The 9,737-nt window shown below is 35.7% G+C and overlaps 1 pseudogene; it reads left to right on the top strand.

The window, feature by feature from the left end:
- Positions 1–7,917: 7,917 nt before the first annotated feature.
- On the top strand, positions 7,918–9,504 carry LOC145047335 (uncharacterized protein At4g06744 pseudogene; annotated as a pseudogene).
- Positions 9,505–9,737: the final 233 nt, after the last annotated feature.

The following is a 9,737-nucleotide window of genomic DNA, read 5'->3' as shown; positions in this document are numbered from 1 at the left end:
GGAAGTGACTGAAGAACCCAATCAACAGCCATCTCTTCACCGACAACGGATCCCATCATTCTTAACCTATCAATGTGTGACTTCATCCCTAAGACGTGTGCACACACCGACTTTCCTTCTTTATGTTTACTTGCCAACAGGGCTTGAGTAATATTGAACCTTTCAATTTTACAATCTTGTGGGTTAGGGAGAATAATTGGAGGAGGAGGAGGAAGTGAAACCTCATTTCTTGTTCCTCGATCGAATCGTGGAATATCATCGTCATGTGGAATGCTTGTTCCACGGGATTTGTGAAGATCATAGTTGTCGAACTTTGACATCTACAAAATGGGAGAAAAACGAATTCAAGTTAGTTGATAGATTGAGTCCTTAGTAAATCACCCAAATGAAATACTAAGGCTAGGACCCAACACAATATTCTACAACTCGGGAGAGGGATGCCGTAACCCTAATTGCAGAATATTTGAAGGTAAGTGAATGACGATTCACTAATTTCCACCACGAAAAACGAAAAAGAAATTTAAGTTTTAAATCTATGAAAACTCCTAGATCCTTTGAGATTCATTGAACTTTCAATGGCATGTTTAAATCTCGATATGCCCCTCTTGTTTGTGACTGGGATGCCGAGGATCACAAAGCGGGTGTGAATAACCATGCAAACTTACATGGTGCCCTCACATGTTACAATCACCCATTCGATGTGCCGGTAAACCACACACGCTCCACCGAACTATGACAAACATTGAGTCACCCTTTGCAACCTTTGCTTAGAACCATTTAGTGTGCCGGTAAACCACACACGCTCCACTAACGTCTTCGCAAGGGCACAAAGTGTAATTTCATGGAATTGCATCAATTCACTTTTGCCTAAGTAACTAAGATTGGGAATTAGAAAAAAAACATTTAGTTACTTTGTATTTCATTATACTTATAATGGAAGGTTTCGTCCTATCCTACCCGTTCGGCTAACGACCCTCCACTAGTCAAGAGTGCGGTGGGTAAGAGTGGATACCCATTCAATCGCCATTTTATAGGCAATTTCCTTAAACACCCCTTATAGACCAGCTTCGTGAATGAGGCCTACTAACGGTAAGACTGACTTTTACTCAAACATATATATAATGTTAGACTTTTAATATTATATATATAGTATAGGGTGTATTTTACATTTTTAAAATACTAGGTAGTCAAATTTAATAATTATACATTTAATTCAATTAAATTGCAAACCAAAACTTTTATGGATTTATTAAATCTCTTTTAATTATACACCTTAATTAATTAATAAAACCATAAGGGTGTGATTTGAACTTTTCAAAACAATACTAGGGTTTTAGAATTTAACACTCCTAATTAAACCTTTTTAATCAACTTTTAAATTCCAAAACTTGAGGACAAGTTTTGAAACATTTCAAAACAATTTAGTTTTAATCTATCTTAAAATTTCGAATTTATGACATTTAAATTTAAAATTTAAAATATTAAAACTCTTGATTTAATAATTATCTTAAATTAGACTATTAGTTTAATTATTAAATCATAAGGGATTATCTAAATAATGAGGATAATTACCATTTATACATTTAAGTTATCCTAATCCCTTAAATATCTATATAGATTTCGAAAATATGGATGGATAATGCAAGATCTTAAATTACCATATATAACAGTTAAAGGATAATTACAAGATATGAGATAATCCAAATCCCTAAAAATTAGGATCTTATCTTGGGGAGGAGGCATATTTCGAAAATCAAGGGATTATAACAGACCCTAGATTTCGAAATTTAAGGGTTTAAGGAAAGGATTTGAAGATATTATTCAAACTCTTGTAAATTAGGGTTTGCAAACCCTAATCTCAAAAAAACCCAAGCCTCCTAGGGTTTATTGGCAATAAACCCTAATATATCAAGTTCATACAATTGAAACCAAACCAATGGCTCTGATACCACTGATGGGTTTTGGTCATAAGACATCCTATGTGCTCATACAAACCCTGATGCTTGGATCTAGGTTTCTCTATTGTACATGCTTTGAATCCAAGACTATAAACCCTAATTCTAGCATATGGAAATCAATATTAACATATAATTAGGTTTAAGATATTACCTTGATTGTTATGTAGCAATAACAATCCTAATTCCTCCTTGAATTGACTTTGGAATGCTTAGAGTCACAAGTGTCACTCCTCTAATGGCTTACAAACACCAAGAGCAAATGGAGAAGGTATAAAGAGAGAGGAGAGAGGTTAGAATTCATCCTTAGGACTCCTTGGGAACAAGTACACGAATTCTAAGGCCTTAGGGTCTTTATGTAGGTATAGAGATAGGGTTTCAGTTAATATCCTTATCTAGTTGCTTAACCACAAAGCAACCATAAGATAAGCCTTTAAAACCCTTATCCTTTATCCTTTGGATGATTTCAAGGATCCTTATCTCCTTGAATTCGTTCAACCCATATTTAGGATAACCATTACCATATTTTGTAACTATCACATAATTACAATTCAGCCCCTCTAGTTTAATTAATTACACTTTATCACAAAATTAATTCCTAATTAATTATTGACCAATATTAATTAAACAAATATGATTTCTCCTTTAATATATTATTCTTATAACATATTAATAAATCATAATAACCTTTCTCTCTTTATTTATTTCTCCAATCAAGTTGCTTTGGTGAAGGCAACCCAAAAGGACCATGCACCATCGGGTCAAGTACATACCAAAATAGTTATGGACTTACACACTAATCCAACATATGTAGGATATATATGTTTATGTGATTATTACTGATATGATTGTTTGAATTATGCATGGATCTAATCTAGGTTTGGAGTCATTATGGACTCGTGGGTGGCTACAAAGCCGAAATAGCTACTTGTTGTTATATGGGGTTGATACGGACCCAAGGGTTACTACCGACCCAACACAACCAGATGTTGTTACATTTATGTGTTTTTTGTATGTGGTATTATAGGGAAATCACTAAGCTTTGTACTTAAGGTTTAAGTTTATGTTTCAGGTACTTTCGGATCAAAAGGGAATGGCCTAAACTGATCACAACACATCCACCAGTGTTCAACATTTTAATGATTTTTGGGATTGTACTCTGATAACTCTTTTCACATCGACATAATTTTTTGGTTTGATATGAATATTTGATGATTTCGATTGACTTAAAAATAAAAATTTTTACATATGAATTTTTTGACATTACACAACGATTATCATTCCGTTAATCACTTGTGCTCCGCCTCCAACATTTGCGAGTCGTGAGTTAGGAGATCCATAAACACTCACTTTTTCTGATCTAGCATGTTCTACATCATCAATCGAATTTCATGTATTGCAAGCCGAGCAACTCCTACTTTGGAGTTCTGAGGTGCTGGACCTCCTTTATTATTGACGACTCTACCGCTCCTTGTGATCGTAATGTCATTCTATACCCGTAGGTTAGTATCGTAATACATTACTTTACACACACACATACACACACACACACACACATATATATATATATATATATATATATATATATATATATATATATATATATATATATATCACATATTAGCAATTAAGGCATCTCCTATAGTATGCTTGTACCCATGACTGTAGCAATTTAGGCATCTATCCTAAAGCATTCTATAAAAATATTTAGCACATAAAAATAAGAGTAAATTACTGAAATGGTTCCTATGGTTTGGTCAAAATTGCACATTTGGTCATTGACTTTTCTTTTGCACTCGGATCATCCCTATGGTTTGATTTTGTTGCGTTTTTTGTCCCTTGTATACATTAAATTAGGGACCAAATGTGCAATTTTGACCAAACCATAGGGATGTAAAATGCCACCAAATCAAAATAGACGGACGATTCGAGTGCAAAATAAATGTTTGGGGCCAAACGTGCAATTTTAATTAAACCATAGGGACGATTTCAGTAATTTACTCTAAAAATAACTAAGGTACATTCCCTAAAGTATTCTAGTGATGGTGTCAATTCATATATTCTACCTAAAATAAAATAAATACACACCTCCCAATCATTGCTTAACATTCAAAGTTTAAGTTTAGAAATTATCACAATTACTAGTTCGCTTAAACTAACGATATGATACGAACTGCGACATCCCTAATTTTCATGACCATAAAAGACCTTTTTATTTGCGCTTATTCTTAATTAGAGTGATCTTTGTAAAATGCGGAATTTAACCCATAAAAAGCACTTCCAAAGAAAATGTTTTTAATTGATTATTAAAACTTGGGATGTCACAACAAATACAAAACATAATTATAAACATAATAATAACAGGCCTTAAATTAACTTAATGTACTAGTGACCTAAACTCCTCGAATTTTTCCGCAGATTGTACCTTCCTAACGCTACTTGTGATACAAAGAAACTGAGTAGGTGAGACTTGGGAGCCTGGTGAACACATACAGTTTCAACACACAATATTGTAATTATATAATTTTCAACAAAAAAAAAATACTAATCCTGATTACCCATTCCCTTTATTCTTACTCCCCAATTACTAATGATAATATCAAGAGACCAACCCTAAAGGATCTCTATGTGTAGACAATACCGCTTCAGGAATCCATAGCAATTGGTGTCAACAAGGCGGAGGGATAGAGTAATTGAATGAAAAACTTTCGTCTTTCCCTAAAAAGTATGATCATTAGCACCTATAGGTGGCGAAGCTGCTAGTATTTCACCGGATTAGCTTGAATAGTTAGTAGTCGTTTCCTAGACTTTGTTAGATGGCTGTTCTCGGTAAATCAATGCGTGACAATCACCATTTATTTTATTTTCCCAAAACCCTTCACTACCCAACTTAGTATTTTTTTTTTCCAAAACAATTCACTACCTAATGCGAATATAATAAAGTAATTTATATAAGTAAAATGATATCATATTATAGCACAATTATGAATTATACAGACATGAAGCACATATAGCATTTAATAGATACTTAAAATCTATGTGTAACAGAAAGTAGCAATGCACTCACCTGTTAAAAATGGATGACTTGGAATTCGGGCAATGCTTCGTGCTAACACTTAACTTTCCCGTTGTTGTGACCTAGGTTTATTTAGCACTGAGTCTTATTCTAATATTCCTTGAGACTGATGATAGTCTAGATTCATCACTAATACTAATGTCTATATTAAGATTTATCTTGTAAAAAATAATCAGGTAGGATCATATCATAGGTAGGGTCCATTTGGTATACAAAGTATACTGTTTGGAAATCCCAATTTAAAGACCTCACTAAATCCAGCCTATACATTATCCCCGTAAGTAGATCAATCAGTATAATGACTTGGATCACTAATAAATCTTATTTATAGGTTCATAATAATAACCATGAACTTAAATATAAGTTACACTTGAATTAACACAAGTATAGCTTAACTTATAGAGACTTTAGCGAAAACTGAAAAACTACGCGAACATAACTCCAACCCGAATACTTCTTCACATCAGGCTCCTAGAGCTCTAGAGGTTCTACTAAATTATTCTAAAAGATGAAAGAAAATCAAGTTGAAGAGCTAGAGAGGTTTTGAGAGAGATTAGAATGAATTTGTGAGGAGGATTGTGAAATTCGATAACTGCTTAAAGGAAAAATAAGGGTGCGTGCCATGCAAATAAGAGGGCATGTCACACCCTACGATGCTGCTGGCTCCTCTCCCCCTTTTTCCACGTGTCTCATCCAGGTCTGTCCACATCACCACTTCTAGAAGTATGCCACATGTCCCCTTTTGGTGGCTCTACTTGTCTCACTCTCGTGATGCCAGGCCCTGCCACATGGTGCACTTCGATGATGCCATGTCATTAGCACAATGTATTTGTCGCAGATCTTCAGAGGACCATCACCTTCACATACGAGCTTCGTTATTGATGTTCTTTATATCCCGAGAACCCTCTCGACGATTTGTACAACTTTTATTAAGGTCACATCAACTAATTTCTAATCTAACTGAAATTTATATTTTAGACCTGTTTATACTTTTAAAGTCCGTGCGAAATTCATAACTCCTTATGAACTCCGTTCCTGACCATCTTTATATCAATAACTTCATATTTATGAGATCTTCAATTCTCATTTAGGTTGTTTCGGATTACAATCAACCGATTTGAATTTCAATTTTTGTGCCCACACTGCTGCACTGAAACTTCGTAAAATCATAAATTCGTCTTACGAAGTTAGACTTGGACGTTCTCTAGATGTACAATCTTAGTTATACGACTACTACAAATATTATTTAGATCACGATCCACAAGAAACACATCTCCTCACTGTAAATCTCATTCTTCGTTATATTCACAATATTCTTGATTATGGGCTCCAAATACACCCCTCATCTATAACGACCCTCTTTACATAATCTTATGCAACTGATCGGGGGGGGGGGGGGGTGCTGCCACTAGATGATCTAATAGTGGTTATTGCATGTTCCTTGGCGAAAACCTCCTATCTTAGTCTTCAAAGATTCAACAGACTGTCTCCCGCTCTAAAGTAGATGTGGAATACCGAGGTGTTGTCAATGTCGTAGCCAAAACCTGTTTGCTATGAAAGCTTCTTCGAGAACTACACTTACCGCTTGCCAAAGAAACCATTGTCTACATTGAGAATATATGTGTTGTATACCTATCGTGTTCTTCATGTTCCTTCATCCCTTTGTTAATGGTTGGATCCATGTTCTTCATGTTCCTTCATCCCTTTGGTATGCATACATCTTCACCAGAAGGCTACCAACATCTCTTTGTATATATTTTAGATCCTGTTTGAACGTATGTATACATCTTCACCTGAAGGCTACCAACATCGATCTCAAACTACCAAGGTGTATTAGTGTATATGTATGTATTGTATTATCAGGGACGGACCCAGGATTTTATAGTAGGTGTTGCCAGTGGCACATTTTATAGTAGAAAAAAGAAAAAAAATCGGAAATTTTGCATTACGTCGGGAAAAACTAGATGTTGCCGGTGCCACCGTTGGCACCATACTATATCTGTCCCTGTGTATTATCATATTTTGTGTAGCCCTATTATGTGTATTATTTAGTTAGTCCAATAGAGCCCATTGTACCTTGTAGATATTCGTATGATTAATTGAAATCCAATTCTGGAAAATCATAATCTTTTAATTTACGTCTAATACTATTTATGCATGAAGTCTAAAGTATTTGAATTTAACTCAACCGTATTTTAAACATATAGTTTTATTCAGCTCGCAAGTACGTACGTACCTTGTGGCTGGTGTAACAATTAACCAAGGAAAGCTAGGGTCCCAACATAATTGTATAAAAAAGATTAACTGTCTATCACTTTAGCATCTTAAAGACAAGAACATAACTTAAAAGAATTATAGGGGGTGTTTGGTAATGTTTAAAATGTGTACATATTTAAAATTAACATATATATCATCAGCCGTATCCAAATGTATGCAACCTAAATTTTTGGTCTATTATATGTATATTAGATTAGAAGACTAGGATGAATGTGCTCAACTTTTACTTACGTATGACTGAACCCGATTGTGATTATAACCCATTGTCGGTGCATCACCATCGTCTCTGAATGGCAAATGTGGAAAGATCGACGGCTGTAGGGTAACTGATAACTTATTAAGAAAATCCGACCATTCAATCGGAAATGCCATAGAACCAATAATATGAGCCAATAATTAACATGTTAAAGTTAAAGGATCGATACCTTCACTTTAAACGACGAGTTCGACTTTACCTCTAGCTTTTATTATTCTATCTTGCTTTGTTCTTTAATTTGTTTAGTTTATCCGTTTATTTTATAGCTGGGTAATTCATTTTTATAGAAAATACACGCCTCGTGAAACACGTGAGATGAAAAAAAAAAAGTTTATATAAAGATGATACCATCACTCTATTATGTAAACAAATTCATCATCTTGATTCCACCAACTTTTAGAGATGGGCAACATTCGTTCATTTCTACTCTTCATTTGCATCACTCTGATTCATCTCTTCGCTATCAATGGCGAAGTTGCTCCAGAAGAAACACTCAACACAATGACAGTTGGTGGTGGCGGTGCTCCATTGACAGAACCACTACTAGCCACCCGTGGTTTCCAAAGCGACCGACTAGCACAAGCCTATAAAGTAATCCAAGCATTCAAGAAAAAGGTGACATACGATCCCAAAAACATTACAAAAACATGGGTGGGAAAAAACATATGCAGAGATTACAAAGGGTTCATTTGCGACGTAGTACCAGATCTCAACAAAACCACCGTCGCCGGAGTCAACTTCAACAACAACAACTTCAATGGCCCTAACCTAACAGTCAGTGAGCTCTTAATCGGTTTGAAGGATCTCGCTTTCTTCCATGCAAACTCTAACAACTTCACCGGCATCATCCCCTCCGATATAAGCAGACTCCGTTACTTTTTGGAGCTTGATCTTAGTAACAACAATTTCTCCGGTATATTTCCCTACGAAGTCCTCCATGCCAAGAAGTTAGTATTCCTCGACCTCAGGTTCAACACTTTTCTCGGAGGAGTTCCTCCGCAGGTTTTCCTTCTCCAACTCGACTTGCTCTTCGTCAACAACAACAACTTCAGGCAAGCTCTCCCCAGGTACCTTGGTTTTACGCCGGCGCTTTATCTAACCCTGGCCAACAACAAATTCATCGGTGGAATCCCCAGGAGCATTGGTAGAGCTGCCAATACCCTACGGGAGGTTCTTTTCTTGAACAACAAGTTAAACGGTTGTTTGCCATATGAGATCGGACTTCTGAAGAAATCCACAGTGTTCGACGTCGGATTCAACAATCTAACAGGCCCAATCCCACACTCGTTTCAGTGCTTAAAGAAAATGGAACTTCTGAACTTGGCTCACAATAAGTTCTACAACGAGGTGCCGGAGGCTGTGTGCAGCTTGCCAAGGCTATATAATTTCACAGCAACGTATAATTATTTTACTCAGGTTGGGCCACAGTGTCGGAAGCTGATCAAGAACGGGGTTCTTAATGTCAAGATGAACTGCATTTCGGGTCTCCCAAATCAAAGATCACAGGCTGATTGTGCTAAATTCTTCTCGAATCGTCCTACTTGCCGACGTGAAAAATCTATGCATTATGTACCTTGCTCCAGAGGGAACTCTGCTAATGAATTGGAGTCCTCCGATGTTGAGTCAACTACGGCGGCGCCGGCGCCCGCTCCGCTAGGGCGAAGTTATGGTGCTCTTACGCCACATTAATTAATCTTGATGCGTATGATGGGATCTAAATTCGTGAAAGTGAACGACTATTGCTGTTTCTTAATGCATCATTATTATGGAAAAATAATTGGCATTGTTCCTCGATCGAGTTCTGTTGATTTAATTTTCTGATTTGTGTGCTGAGTATGATTATCAAAATAGTCTGTACGTAAACTTGTAATGATATGTGTGATCATATGTTGTCTTAATTTTATATCAGGAATAATGCAACTGAAAAAGGTTTATGCGCATCATATATGATTAACAAAACAACAATATTTCAGAAAATACTCATGTATTTCAAAAAAGTTGCAAGAAATTTCGAATTGAACTCAGTCTCCAAATACAAAATAATGATTATTTGTAAAATGTGTTTCAAAATGCTCCAAAGTGCAATCATCGTGAACCTCTTGTGATCGAATAATTGACAACATATATAAAGTAAGTAGCTGTAATGTTTAGGGTTTTAGAGGAAAAGAGAATG

This window comes from Lactuca saligna, chromosome 5, assembly GCF_052625555.1.
Source record: "Lactuca saligna cultivar CGN05327 chromosome 5, ASM5262555v1, whole genome shotgun sequence".
In the NCBI taxonomy this organism is placed as follows: domain Eukaryota; kingdom Viridiplantae; phylum Streptophyta; class Magnoliopsida; order Asterales; family Asteraceae; genus Lactuca; species Lactuca saligna.
The sequence above is the reverse complement of the archived record's forward strand: the minus strand, read 5'-3'. Positions and strand labels throughout refer to the sequence as shown.